The sequence below is a fragment of the Pseudonaja textilis genome, chromosome 1, assembly GCF_049901715.1.
Source record: "Pseudonaja textilis isolate UNSWEBS1 chromosome 1, rPseTex1.2, whole genome shotgun sequence".
Taxonomy (NCBI): Eukaryota; Metazoa; Chordata; class Lepidosauria; order Squamata; family Elapidae; genus Pseudonaja; species Pseudonaja textilis.
The window spans coordinates 140,107,742-140,121,039 of NC_141990.1; positions in this window are offsets into that span (position 1 = coordinate 140,107,742).

Consider the following 13,298-nt stretch of genomic DNA (forward strand, 5'->3'; position numbering starts at 1 on the left):
ATTGTTAATATATTTTTCCTTTCTTTTCTCTTTTTCTTAGGAGGAACAGGAATCTTATGTAGGTTCAGAGAACCTTTTTCATAAGCTATATGATGCCATTACCAAGATTTGTCAGTAATATTAGGTTAGATTAGGAATACCGCATCTTGGCAATGTCCAGACAAATGTCTGTGGAGATTCTCAATCATCCAGGTCATGGTTGTCCCAAAGGTGCTCCCCCACCGCCTCCAGAGGCAACTGGACTTTCTGGTTTTTCTTTGAAGACATTTCACTTCTCACCCAAGAAGCTTCTTCAGCTCTGACTGGATGGTGAGGAGTATAAATCCTTCGATTCCCCACCATCCAGGCAGAGCTGAAGAAGCTTCTTGGATAAGAAGTGAAACGTTTTCAAAGAAAAACCAAAAAGTCCAGTTGCCTCTTAAAAAAAAACAACAACAACCTTTGGGGACAACCTCCAGACAACCATTAGGTGGCAGCAAAAACAAAACAAAACAATGGTTTTACTGCCATCTAGTGATTATTCAGAGTTTTACATCTCAACTATAATATGCCTGGCTATATGGATCAATACAACTGACAGTATAAAATAGCTGCCAGTGTTTCTGTTACATGGAGATAGATAACTTTACACATCAGAATATATCTTAAACTCAGACCAGGTCTAATCCATCCCCTTAAATATTAAAAATAAAATTATTCTCCAGCACCTTAAATCTTCTTTCAAGTGGATTTTAAACATTTAATGGAAGATACTGGAAATCAATCCATAAACATACTTCATGTTCAATACCTATACTATTACACAGAATTATAATCTTTCTCTATAAGCTAGGACAGGTTTGTAGGATTTTAATCATAATTCTTGTGTATTTTCTGCCAGGAAAAAAATATTATTAATTTTCAGTTATTGCATTGCAATCAGAGAAAACTTAAGGGGCATCAGCAAAATGTTGGAGTGTTAGTGACTAGCTGTCATTTTTTCTCTAAGGCGCCTATTGAATGCAGATTTAAAAGGACATCTGATGTCCAAATGAAGTCTAAAACTATTCATCAGAAAAATGGTTCTTGGTTTTTTTTAAATCATTCTATTCAAATATAAGCTAAGGATGTAATTAGAGATGGATAAATCTATCAGTCTTGCTTCCCCTCCAATTAAATATAATTTAAATCTGCCACAAAGTAATGAATGTTGGATGTTGCTCTTAAAACCCAAATGGAATTGTTGCTGATATCTGAACATAGCTTGACTTACGGTCCAGCTACATCTACCCCTTCTGCATTTTTGACAGAGTGAGGAATCCTGCCTCTCTAATTCCACATGCCGTTGTTGATATGAGCTTTTCTGGATTTCATTTCTCCATGTCAACCAAGTTTGATAGGCAGCAACTACTATGGGAACTTTACATCACATTTCCCTAAGCATGTCAATTCTGTTGACAGTCTGATAAAGTTAAATTGGCAGGCATGGTCTCCCCAAAGCAAGGCTTATTAAAATACACTAATGGAATAGAATAAATATGTTATTTCAAATCCAAACAGAAATATATAGTAGTCATATAATGTAATCCGGCACTTAGAAAAAACCTTGGTGGCAAAAAAAAATATTGGTTACTTATGCCAATGGTTATTATTATTATTTGTATTCATATATTTAGAAAATAAATTCTGTATTATTAATTGAGGATATGGAGATATAGTTAATTTATATTTCTTACATGCATATGAAATAAACCTGTTGTTTTTATATAAAATGTACGTGCATTGTTGTATTTTGAACAGTAGGTGAACATTCTTCACTCCCTTCACTTTCTTTCATGCATGTACTAAATTAGGACAGCTTACATATATATATATTAATGATATATAACATCCAAATGAAGTATACATAGCAGCCAAGATAAGTGAATCACTGCAGTCGTTAAATTAATAACATGGTTGTTAAGTGAATCTGGTTTCCCCATTGACTCTGCTTATCAGAAGGTCGCAAAAAGTGATCACATGACTATTGGACACTGCAACTGTCATAAAGATGAGCCAATTGCCAAACATCTGAATTCTGATCAATGATCATGGAGATGCTGGAGAAGTTGTAACATTAATAAGTCACTTTTTTCATGCTTTTGTAACTTTGAACGGTGACTAAATGAACTGTTATAAGTCAAGGACTTCCTGTATAGCCACGAACTAGGTCCTTGACACACTCAGCACTCCGGGTTCAGGAAGATGGCTGTTCAAAGTATGTGTGTACATACTTAAAATAGGTATGCTGTGCAACTGTGACATTAAGTGAAAGGGAATGATTAGAATGAAAGATCTTCCCCTTTTTGAAGGGTGTAGATCTCAATTAAAAGTGTCTGATCTTGTGAGGTAGATTTGATAAATACATACATGCGATTGAAATATAGACTTAATTATGAATGAAAAGGCTCATTAAGTCCCAGAAAATATAAACTGGTGTCATCTTAGACTGTTGAAGATACAAATGAAAATAGGATAGTATGATAATAAAGAAAAAAATGGATTGCACAAAAATAGCAATACTTAGGCTTATATACCGCTTTATAGTGCTTTACAGTCCTCTCTAAGCAGTTTACAGAGTCAGCCTATTGCCCCCAACAATCTGGGTCCTCATTTTACTGACCTCAGAAAGATGGAGGGCTGAGTCAATCTTGAGTCTGGTGGGATTTGAACTGCCAAATTGTAGGCAGCTGGCTGCAGTAGAAGTAGCTTGCAGTACTGCACTCCAACCACTGCGCCACAGAGGCTCAAACTCACACTGGAGTTGCAAGATAGAGAAGACATAAAATACTATGTGGTCTGAGAAAAATGATGCAATTGGTTAGACAGTAGGAATAAAAACCAATGTAAATACGTATATATTGATTTAAATGGAAAAGTTGATGTCACACAACTGCAAACCTTGTATATACATTGTTTTTATATGTGTTGTTGGTATATGTGTTTTTTTTTAAAATGTGAAAAAGTTTAATAAAATTATTTTTAAAAAAGAAAATAGGAATTTATAGAACCAGTTGTAAGGTTCTAGTCAGAGATAGTGTAATTAGAAAATGTTAAAATAAGTATGTGGTTTGCTTATTCTTATAAGAATATATTGTAATTATTGTTTCTTTATACAGCGTAAATAACAACCATGAACACAACTACTACTACTACTACTACTACTACTACTACTACTATTATTATTATTATTATTATTCACAAAAATGACAGCGCACAGCAAATGAGATAACTAAGATGGCCTTCTGCAGCTGACCAATGCAGCTGACCAATGGTGATTTTGTCAGTGCCAATTGTTTTTAAGTGCTTGTCTAGGTCTTTAGGCACAGCATCCAGTGTGCCGAGTGCCACTGGAACCACCGGCACTGGTTTATGTCAGAGTCTCTGCAGAGTCTCTGCATCTGAGTTTCAAGTCCTGATATCTGGTGATTTTTTTCAAGTTGTTTCTCATCGACTCTGTTGTCACCAGGTATGGCAATGTCGACGATCCACACTTTTTTCTTCTCTACAATTGTGCTATCTGGGGTATTGTGTTCCAAAACTTTGTCAGCCTGTATTGCTGTTGTTGCTGTTATTGTTAATAATAATAATAATAATAATAATAATAATAATAATAATAATAATAATAATTATTATTATTATTATTATTATTTCTTTAGTGAGATTCACAGCTTTTGGGGCTGGTTGGTAGCTCAACAGCTCGAGTCCTAACCAAGGACCTAGGAACTGTTCAGGTAGCATCAGAGGATATAAGCTGTTCCAAGTTAGGTGGTTTTTTGTAGAATCAGGGTATTCAAGTCTGATAAATTCAGGATTTCCAAATAGCGAGACAGCCCTTTAGGTATTGCTCCAAGGGCTCCAATTACAATTGGGATAACACATGATTTCTTTTTCCAAAGACGCTCAACTTCAATTTGTAAGTCCCAATACTTTGTTGTTGATGTTGTTGTTATTATTGTTGTTGTTATTATTGTTATTGTTATTAGTCTTCCAAGTATGTGTGGAAATACATTTGGCAGAATTCTAACTGAAAGTGTATAACAGGAGACAAGGAATAAAATTTTGTAAGAGTAGTTCTGCTTTGGGCCAGACAGGTGATGTTCAAATCATCTTTTTTTTGTCTTTGGCAGTTGTTCCCAAATATGTTAATATGAAAAAAGGCTGTTGTATATTTCTTGATTTTGAGAAAATATATATCAACATTGTTTTGAATTTGAACATTTGGCATAAATATGGAGTTGAATTGATAACTAGATACAGTGTAATAAGCATGGTAAATAATGAAAATAATGTATTATAAAAATGGTTTAGAATAAAGTTGAGAGTCAAACAACGATGTTTAATGCCTCCTTCATTGTTTCATGTATTTATGAACAAATGCATACAAAATTCTTGAGAGATATTAGAGGTGTGTTGATTGGAAATGTGAGTAATGGTGTAGTTTTATGTATAAATGATGAGAAGTTGACTTAGAACCTGAATATTTGAGCAAATATTTGATATACTGCAGGAAAAAGTAGTTTGGGTATAAAAGTTAATGTAGCATATTTCTCACTATCAGTTTTGCTTTACATTCTCTACTTCGAATAAGTTGATCATCTATTGTTAACAGTGGGGAAGTTGATTCGTCACTTCCTGTTTTTCTGAAAGTACTGGAAGTGACAAAATGGGGCTAGTTTTCGGCCTGCAGAAGCCTTCCTCAAGCCTTTGGGAGGCTGAAAAAGGCCTCAAACTGGCCGAAAATCAGCTGTGAGGCGCAGTGTAGGTAAGGAGGCAGTGGGGGTGGGTGGGTGGGATTATGCACATATGCGTAGGGGGCATGGGGGCACGCATTGCCTTTTGGGTGTTGGCACGTGAGTGCGAGCGTGCAGGCGTGCACACAGTTTTTGGCACAGGAGCCCAAAAAGGTTGGCCACCACTGATCTAGATCTATAAAACAGAGTTAAACAATGAAAACTCCTCTGAGATATCAATGGGTTATGTAATTATGAAGATTTTTTTTTCCGATATACTGGTTTCTATGGCATATGCTTCTTTAAAACCAATACTTTGGATCATAGGATTTGCCCGATTGCTTACTATATTTGTGCAACACCAGTAGTTTCCTAGAGCCACTGTTATGGGATGGATGCATATAAATAGTAGTCTCAGCATAGGATTAAGTGCATCATGGAGATGATGCAGAACAACAGAAGAACAGAGTTGGAAGGGACTTTGGAGGTCTTCGAGTCCAACCACCTCTTCAAGCAGGAAACCTGATACTATTCCAGACAAATGGCTGTCCAATCTCTTCTTAAAACCTCCTGTGATACAGTACCCACAATTTCTGAAGGCAAACTGTTCCACTGGTTAATTGTTCTATCAGGAAATTTAGTTCTAGGTTGCTTCTCTCCTTGATTAGTTTCCACCCAATGCTGCTTTTCCTACCTTCAGGTGATTTGGAGAATAGATTGACCCCTCTTTCTTGTGGCAGCCCCTTACATATTGAAACACTGTTATCATGTCATCCCTAGTCAAATTTAAATTTTTAGAAAGGGATCATAATTTTTCAATCAAGGGGATCAAAAGGGAATTGTGTTACATTACTTTGGACACTACAAACTACTCTCTAGTACTGTACAATGAACATCTACTTGTTGTGTAAAAGGTAATATTTACTACAGGGCCATTCATCCACCATTCTTCCCAATACCTTCCCTTCTCTTCCCTGCCATTCTTCTGCTTTACCAATGTCCCCACCAACATCTCCCATGGTCCCCATCTGCATCTTTAATCTGCATCTGGAACAAAACAGTCCCATTTCATTCCCTGTACAGTTCAGAACACCCCAAGACCTATATTTAAATCCAGACATGGGCCACCATATCAGCTGTTCATGCCCAGAATATTCTGAAGATTATGTGGGTTCCTTAATCAAGTTTTTTTCCCACCAAGTTTTTCTTATAATGTGCAAGTTTAAAAATAGGTGTTTTGTTCCCAATGTTTCTGCTACATTTGATTAGCGAAACAGTAATAACTTGTTAAATCTGGGAGGACGGTTTCAAGAATGGAGACAAGACTCAGATAGCAACAACAGCTCTTTATTAGTGACTTCAGATCTGAGCGAAATATCCCAGCCACAGCAGCCCCTTATATAGGGCTGGCTGCAGCTAGGCAGCCAATGACGATGATTTGAGTTTGCCGCGCTTGGTTAGACCAATTGCGGCAGCCCGTTAACTAGCCAATCGGATCAGTCTGGGGTGACCAATCACGATCCGCTGCTAGTGGACCAATCCGAATTGCAGGCTTTCAAGCCTGCTAGTCCGGAACACTAAGAACAATACATGGACAATGCATAGGAGAACTTGATGCCTTTTGGATGTTTTGGAGCCCCATAAGTTCTAATTAGCATCGACTCGGTGATTATGACTTGGGAGAATTATAGTGCAACAAAAAGGATATTGCCTTTGCCAGGACCAAGGACACTGAGCCAAGGGGTACCATCACAACTCAGAGAGTTAACAGAACACTTTCAAAGATGCTGTTAATCTGCATTTAAGTAATTCCCCCACTTTGAGATGTGACTAAAAATGGCAGTCTCTCTTCCTCAGATGTCGCCAAGGTTTAACAGAGGAGCCTCTGAAATGAGAAATCATAATCACGCTTGCCTTCATTATTCTTTTTCCCAAAAATGTATGTGCAGTGCATTGACAAGTGTGAAGTGTTCCAAATAACTGAAGTGAAATCTGCATTGTCAAACTAAATGGCATCCTGCACATTTGCTTACTAATTCACTGCATTTGGGAAATTCACAGGGGCTTTAATATGGCTTGGATTGACACTATTGAACTAATACTTTACTTACTCGAAAGAAAAAGTGATAGAAGAACAATTTTTCTCTTGATTTAAAACAAATCTGACTTCTTTGCCTCTCCTGGCTGAGGAGCGATCCTTTTGAAAGCAATGCCAGATAATTTAAAGACAGTAGTGGCAGGAATGTGGCTACTGCAAATTTATACTTGGAAAATATGCAAAACTAAGATTTGTTTATACCCAATGAATGGGATTTGTGTTTGTACACTGTGAAGCACCAAATACTTGTCATTCTGATTATTGTTAACTATGGTATCACAGGAAGGTGGCAGGACCTGTTTAACCTTGGCTAATCTCAAAAAGCTAAAATGGCTACACTGGATTAGGATTTGGCAGGCTATCAGAACATTTCACAATTGTGGTATAAAAAGTAAAAAGACAGTGGTTAACCAGGAAAATATGAAGAGGTCTCTATGATATCACAAGAAGCTGAGGTCAACTTAAGGGAAAATTTACTTTAAAAAAAAAAATCCTTACTGCAGCCCACAATGGAACATTCTCCATTTTTAAAACCAGCTTTTGATGTAGAAAAATTTATAGCAGTGCAGTAGTAGGTAAGATGTCTCCCTTCACGTAAGTGGAAAAATCATTCTGATATACTGTAAAACTATCAGTATGATTTATTTGTACAATTTGATTCCATTTGTACCGCATTCAAGGTGGATTTATAGAGGTATAAATATAGATATAAACACACGCGTATGACTGCAATCGAAAAACAAAGATTAAAAATAATCCAACTGAAAGCATAATTCATTCAAATATAAAGCTGCGTTTAAATCACTAACATTTAAAAATGTACCTTAATTGTTCTTTTAAAGTTATGAGTCTACTAGCCGAAAACAATTCCTTGAAGAAAGACACAGGAGATGATCATCTTTCATATGCCTAGTCAATGTGCCTCTGACAAAAGATATCTTCCAAATGGCTTTCTCTATAAATCTTAAAGCCCACAAAAGTTTACAAGAAGGTAAGTTTTTAGGATTGTGAATATTGAGATCTACCTTGCTGAAAAGTATTATAAGGTCCTAGAAGTTTCCCTGAGCCACTGAGATGCCAGTGGGGCTCAAGACGAGGTTTGCAAAAATAACAGCTTTTTTTATTCTTGGGCCAAAGCAAAAAGCCTGGGTGAATACTATGCCCAAACCATACAGACAAATACATGTAAGGAATAGCCACACCCTGCAAGAGTGGCTCAGAGTATTATATATATTTTACGCTGATAGAAACTAAGTTTATCCAATCAGAGACAAAGGTTCATTATTAATGTTCTGCTCTCCCCTTCCTTATCCATGGAGCGTTCTTCGTCCGTGCTCTGTTCATGCTTTGTTATTTTACACAGTATCCCTTGTCCTTGTGTGTTCATGCTCCTAGGCTGTACCCCCTTATTTATAGAGCAGGATGTTCCTGGGAATTGTCTCCAAGGATGTGTCTAGCTCTGAAGCAAATTGCAGAAGCGAGAAGCCAGATAGAAAAGGATACAATTACCTTACACAATGAATTCCTAACAACTGATTCCCATCCTTAGCAAAATAGTACAAGCAACTTCTTTAACAGAAGCAAAGAGCAAAGGTTAGATTGATTGATGTCATATATCCTCTCATTTTCTCAGAGCAAAATTGCTATGCTTTATCACCAGAAGATTCTTAGGTCTCCAGAAATGGGCATTCTGCTGTTTATATGAGGGTCATTGCTTTGCTTTGAAATTTGCTTCACAGAGACACATACCCTCCAACAAACCAGAATTCCCATCTGAGATCCCTTTTAGGGGATCAGCATCTCAGTTAATTTGAGGTTTTAAATTAAAATCCACCCTTAATGTGTCTGGCAACCAACTAGCAATCAGTTGAGTACCATCAACATGAGTTGTGATCATCATGAATCTGATCTGCATTATTCATGATCTGGTGCTTCAAAAATCATTTCATGCTAGTCTCACATAACATTGTGATGGTGTAATCAGGGGTGGGATTCTACCAGTTCGCACCTATTTGTTAGAACCAGTTGTTAACATTCTAAGCAGTTCAGAGAACTGGTTGTTAGAAGAAATTACTGGCCTAATCCTGTAAGGAAGGCAGGAAGGAAACATTCTGGTGTTGCTTACAGAAATTGCCTCTCTGTTAACCCTTATTACATTCTTGGCAGGACTAGACTTCCTGTCTCTGGAAGTTCTCTGAAGTTTCCCCCCCCTCTTTTCCTGATACTTTGCTTGTGTGGAGTGACCATTCAAAGTTACAAAGGCACTGAAAAAAGTGACTTATGACCATTTCACACTTATGATTGTTGCAGCATCCCCACAGTCATGAGAGGCCAGGCGAGGAGATGTGTGCCTTGATGTGAATGATATTGAGTTGGCCACACCCAGCCAATAACATGACCACCAAGCCACATCCACCTGGTCACATGACCACCAAGCCATATCCACCAACTAAGCCATGCCCACAGAACCGGTTGTTAAAAAATTTGAATCCCACCCCTGGGTGTAATGGTATATGGGAGTCAGGAGGAAGAGTTGTAACTTGCACAACCATCTGAACAACAAAAGCTGAATAAAAAGGAAAGTTGAGAGTGGTGAAAGCATCTTAGTAAGGATGCTCCCACTCTAGGTTTTTGGAAGGTAAAAATGAGAAGTACTTTCAGACTAGCAATTTTGATCAAATCAAATCAATCATTTATTGTCAGAGATGGTATTCAGAAGGTTCTGACCAGTTCTGGAGAAGCGGTAGTGAAAAATTGGAGTAGTTCTGAGAACTGGAAAATACCACCTCTGACTGCCCCTGCCCCCATCTCTTATCTGCCTCCTGAGTCCCAGCTGATTGGCTGGGTCTGGATCTTCTTTGGTTGCCCTGCACAGGAGAACGGAGCTGAAAAGCAGGGAGGGAATGGAGATTTAGCAGTATCCTTCCCCTGCCACACCCACCAAGCCATGCCATGCTCACCAAATCAGCCCACAGAACCGGTAGTAAAAAATTTTGAATCCCACCACTGTTTATTGTCAATGCACAACATGAGACGTCAGCCCTTCAGACTTCTTCAGAGTCCTCAAGGTCAGGGGGAGAAAAAAGACCAATGCTGAGTACTAATGCTAACTTTACTGTGAGGTTCCAGTAATGGAATCTTGTAAAAGAATCTTGCAAGTCTGAAAAGATATAGATAAATAACTCAGAGGCTTCAGCTCTTGGAATTCTTAACAACCTTAACAATGTACCCTATGACTATTATTAAGTGTTGTACCTGATAATTTTTGTGTGTCCACTTGGCCAATAAAGAATTCTATTCTATTCTATTCTATTCTATTCTATTCTATTCTATTCTATTCTATTCTATTCTATTCTATTCTATTCTATTCCTATCCCACCCCATCCCATCCCATCCCATCCCACCCCATTCTATTCTATTCTATTCTATTCTATTCTATTCTATTCTATTCTATTCTATTCTATTCTATTCTATGGCCTTTAGGGGCAGCCAGGGGAGATAAGGGACTTGGTGGGATTAAAATCAGCAATAAGGTGGTTAGAATGTCATGATGTCACCAAGATACATAATCTGACACCTCCCCTCCCCTGAGTTTTGGTCATGCTGCCTAGGAAATTCTAAGTTTACACTTCTGAAATCTTTCCAGGTTGGGGAACCTAGGCAGAGAGAATAAGATATAGAGTGCCAGGCAATGACCTTGGTGTCAAACAGTAACATTACAATACAAGTAGGCCTCAACTTACCACAGTTCATTTAGTGACTGTTCGAAGTCACAACAGCCCTGAAAAAGAGATTTATGATCATTTTTCACACTTATGACCAGTGGTAGGTGTTAAGTTCCGAAGAAAAGGGAGGCCACACCAGAGCATTCTGTAACACGCTTTATTCAAGGGGAATAAAGGGGGCTGTCGCGTCTGCAGCTAACAGCAGACTTGCTAGCGAACAGCAACTGGCTCGACCTAGCAGCCGGCTTTTATAGCCGGCTGTCGAAGGGAGCCAGCCAATGGGGGTTGCAAACGCCCCCACAGGATGGACGGACCTGATAGAGAACTTGTGTTAGTCCCGGGGACATAACACTCCTTCCCCCCAGATACGAACACGAGTAGTCCTTTAAATAAGCGGGCAGCTTGTGCGAGCGTCCAGACCGGCACAGTTCTGGCGAGACACAAGGTGGCATGGAGTTCTGGGAGTCCGGAACTGGCTCTGCTGGACCCTCGGATCGAACTGGGGCCCAGTCTGGCGTATGGGAATGGTCACAGCCCCCGGGTTGGATTGTTAAATTGTCATTGTCACGCAACCCGGTGGTGTCGCTGGTTGGAACGGCTGACGCCTCTGTAGGACGGTCCCGGTCTACCATCCGTTCTCCTGGATCGGCTGGTGATGACTGGTCACTCTGGAGGTCGCAGCTGGGATTCGGATGCGGCGATTGGACAGTCACCGGAGACCCTGGATCAGCGTTGGCATGTTCGCTCTGGCGACTTCTTATCTGGTCCAGATGCCTCCGCCATATACGACCATCCTCTAGCTGGATGCGGTATGACCTTGGGCCGGTGATGGCCACGATCTTTCCGGGTACCCACAGTGGATCGCCTGCGTAGTTTCTGGTGAACACTTGGTCCTGTAACATAAAACTCCTGACCCTACTGTTAGAACCAATTGGTGTGTCAGGGCAGTAGTGGGGATGCAGTCTATCTAACACTGTCCTTAAGCGTCTGCCCATCAGTAACTCGGCGGGGGATTTGTTTGTGACAGTACAAGGGGTCGAGTGTTGGCTTAAAAGAAAACGAGAGAGTCTGGAGTGCCAGTCATCTTGAGTGAATCTTGCCAATGCTTCTTTCGCTGTCCTAACGGCTCTCTCTGCCAACCCATTGCTGGCAGGGTGAAAGGGAGCCCTTAGGATATGCCGGATGCCCAGGTTGGTGACATACCGGCTGAATTCTGTGGAGGCAAATTGGGGGCCATTATCTGAGACTATGGTGTCAGGTAGACCATGTGTAACAAATAAGCGGGTCAGAGCCTGGGCAACTGCTCGGGTGGTAGTTGTGAGTAGGAGGGCCACATCTATCCATTTGGAGAATGAATCCACGACCACTAAGAAAGTCTTGCCATGGAAGGGACCTGCCAGGTCAATGTGCAATCGTGACCACGGTGCGTTGGCACTCTCCCATTTGGTTGGGGTAGCAATCGGTGGTGCTGGCCTGGATTCTTGGCAGGGACGGCAGGAGCTTACCCATTTCGCGATTTTGTCATCCATGCCGGGCCACCATACATAACTCCGAGCCAATGCTTTCATCCGGACGATGCCGGGGTGCCCCTTGTGTAACGCTTTCAGGACGGGCGTACGCAGCAGTTTTGGAATGACCACTCTGGTCCCCCATAGTAGGCAGCCCTGTAAACTGGAAAGTTCCTGCTGGCGGGTTTTAAACGGTGAGAAATCAGTTGACAGATTACTGCCCGGCCACCCCCTCCGTACCCAGTCCAGGACCTGGGCGATAAGTTTGTCTTTCTTGGAGTGGAGAGCTATGTCACCGGCGGTGACTGGGATGTTAAACTCACTGGCATCGAAAATTGCATGGACCGGGGCCGGGTCCTCCACGGGTGCTGGCAACGGGCAGCAGCTGAGAGCGTCGGCGTGGCTAAGGGTTTTTCCTGGGCGGTGAACCAGTTTGTACGAGTAAGCCGCCAGGAATAAGGTCCACCTAGTCATCCTGGGAGACAAGACTTGCGGTGTTTGTTTTTCTCCTGAGAGGAGTCCCAACAGAGGTTTGTGATCTGTGACAAGTTCAAAATTGTGCCCAAAAAGAAATTCATGGAATTTTTTGACCGCAGCAACGGCGGCTAGGGCCTTTTTGTCGATTTGGCTATAATTACGCTCGGTTGTTGACAGGGTTCGAGAAAAGAATGCGATTGGAGCTTCGGTGCCGTTGGGGAGTCTGTGGCTTAAAACAGCCCCAATTCCAAAAGGTGAGGCATCTGCAGCTAAGACTAGAGGGAGGCGCTGGTCGAATTGAATTAGGACAGCGTCTGAAGTGATTAGCATTTTGACTGCCTTAAAGGCGTGTTCCTCTTTGGGTCCCCAATGCCATGGAGTGTTTTTGTCTAGAAGTCTATGCAACGGTTCGGCTACTGATGCCTTGTGGGGTAGGAACGACGCATAGAAATTTAGCAGACCCAGGAAGGCTTGTAATTCTGACTTGGAAGAAGGAGTGGGTGCCTCGTGAATGGCTTTGACTTTGGACTCCACCGGGTGGATGCCTGAGGCATCTATTTTATACCCAAGAAAGTCCACCTGCTTAGTGGCGATGGCACATTTTTCCCTTTTTAGTTTGAGGCCATGCTGCCTAAACCTATCCAATACCGCTCTGACTCTGAGGAAAAGTTGGGGTCTGTCCCTGGCTGAAACCAAGATGTCATCAAAGTACGGAACTATGCCAGGGAGGCCTTGCAGT